Source organism: Acyrthosiphon pisum, chromosome A1 (genome assembly GCF_005508785.2).
Source record: "Acyrthosiphon pisum isolate AL4f chromosome A1, pea_aphid_22Mar2018_4r6ur, whole genome shotgun sequence".
In the NCBI taxonomy this organism is placed as follows: Eukaryota; Metazoa; Arthropoda; class Insecta; order Hemiptera; family Aphididae; genus Acyrthosiphon; species Acyrthosiphon pisum.
Genome location: NC_042494.1, coordinates 169,500,687 through 169,503,408, shown reverse-complemented (window position 1 = coordinate 169,503,408; position 2,722 = coordinate 169,500,687).

Sequence of the window (2,722 nt, the reverse complement as noted above, 5' to 3'; positions counted from 1 at the left end):
TAGGTATCACTAGGTAGTAGGTCTAAAATATATGTAAAATATATCATATTATGAATTGAGTATGGTTCAAAACAAATGATAACTGTTATCACTTATCAGAGATAAAAAAAAAAGTAACGTTATTTGTAACGCACTACCACGCACTACTTTATTTATGAAAAAGTAACGTAACGTGATAAAAATAATTTTAGGTAACGCAAATGTAATTTAAATAAAAATATGTGAAGTAACGAGTAACGTAATTTCATTACTTTTTAAAAGTAATTTACCCAACACTGCCTTTTACCTTATATTATATATTATCAAAGGTACACACTAAACGACTAAACCACACACAACAATCATAAGTATCATTTGAAGTTCTTATACCTTATAAATTATCGTCAAAATGTCACACAAAACATAATATTCTATTTCAGGGATTCAATATTTACAGTATTATACCAACACAAAATATGTATTAACATAGTAATATAAAATATTATTGTTAATTATTCCTTCTAAGGTTTTTTTTTATTTTTATCTATTACTTAAACTAACTTGGGGCAATAATATATAATTTTTTAATTACGTTTGTAATTAAATATTAATTATAGATACAAATTAACGTTTAAAAAATATTTATTGAGTAATATTGTAGTCTGGTGATTTTTTTTCCTAGGGTCGGGGATTTTTTTTCCGGGGGATTTTTTTTCCGATTACCGTTTGACTGAGCCGGCGCCAACTGGAAATTTTAAATCGAAAAAAAAAATTATGTTTTTATATTTCATTATTAGACTTCATTTAAATAAGGAACAGAAAAGATTTAATCGATATTGTGCAACAAAACAAAAAAATAAAATAAAAAGAATACAAATATATAAAATAAATGTATTATTTTTAATTTAAATAAGAAAAAATAATATCAACAAGCAAAATTGAAATCAAAATATTTTATTTTGATTTCAAAATCTGGCTTCTGTAGTTTTATGGTATTATGCCTATAGGTAAATGGTGCATTATGCCATTGCCCAGTAGTTATACCATATTATAATAAGTAGTGCTGCTACTAGAGCTCTGCACGGTCTGTTTTTTTATAGACCGGACCGGACCGATACATTTTAACAAAGACCAGGACTGGACCGGACCGATAAATTAAAAATGAAGCTAGATCGGACCGGACTGATACATTTTAACAAAGACCAGGACCGGACCGGACCGGACTGATACATTTTAACTAAGACAAGACCGGACCGGACCGGGCCGGACTGGTACATTTAAACAAAGACCAAGACCGGACCGGACCAGACCGATAAAATAAAAATTAAGCCAGAACGAACGGACTGTTTTATTTACAACGAATTAGAAAAGACCGAAACCGAACAGACTTTTAAAAATGTAAGCATAGGAATAAGATCGAAACCAGACCAAATATAAAAATAATCACTAACCCTACTTGAATATAATATATTTTGATTTTATTTATCAGACCAAAGTACTACTATAAACTAGATCAGACTATTTTAAATAAGTATAGGAATTACGATTTATTGGATAAAACTATACCGGGCCAAATAATGATGCCCACAAATCTGAAAGCACAGACTGTTACATATTTCAATTATATGACATATAATAAAACAATAAATATAGTAATAATATTACGAATGATAGGGCTGTACCAAGATTTAAAATTGAAATCAAAACAAACCAAATCATATTGTAATATTTAGATACCTAAAGTATTAATTTTATCATCTATCTATTATATAAACAAGTTTTGGATACTCATATCTTCCACATAATAAATAAAAAATTATGTAGCCATATATCTTAGCCAGTTAGCCTGATGAGACCAGAGCCTTATAGTATTTAATTGACTCAAACATCTGACCACAACATTATAATATGACGTCACAAGAGTATTTCATATAGGTACCTCATTTGTGCACATAAAAATACACAATTTGAAATATTTATCTTATTAGGTACATAACACATTTTACATAAAATTTGTAACTAACACAGTATGTGTGTGCTTAACCATTGATATATTATGATTATTCATATATATATATATTTTATTATTTGACATAGGTAATATGAATAATAAATTCGTATCCTATTGCATTAATTTTTAGTTTTCAATTTGCGTCATAACTAATATAGGCTTTAGCAGAAATAATTAACAATAGTGTTGGCCTTTAAAGTTTATTTTAAGAGATTACCTATGTCAAGTAGTTAAGTATAAAATTACAAAACGTCGATTATTTTACTCCTGAGTTCTGACTAGAAAAAAATTTTATTGATAATTTATTGTAAAAATAACGGTAAACTATTTAATTTTCAAATACAAATTCATCCAAGGCAGTATTTAAACAAATTTACTCAAATACTTTACAAGACTGGAGAGAATGATTGACGCACATTTGAAAATTGTTTTTAGTTACTTAGTAGTTGCACTTACTGACATAGCCTGTATTTCAACCACCTGGTGTTTTACTTTTACTAGCTATTGTAAATTGTAATTTGTAATAAATATTAGTATATTACTTGTCGGCTATCGTCAAAATCGACGGTGTAATACTATATTATTGTATTATAAATTTTTTCGAAATAACGACTAACGTCTTATACAAGGCTCCAAAATATAGTGCATGTTAAAATGCGTATGGGTACTAACATTTATTTTTTTAGTTATAAAAACGGCCAATTAACTCAATTAAGTTTTGTAAAAATAAAT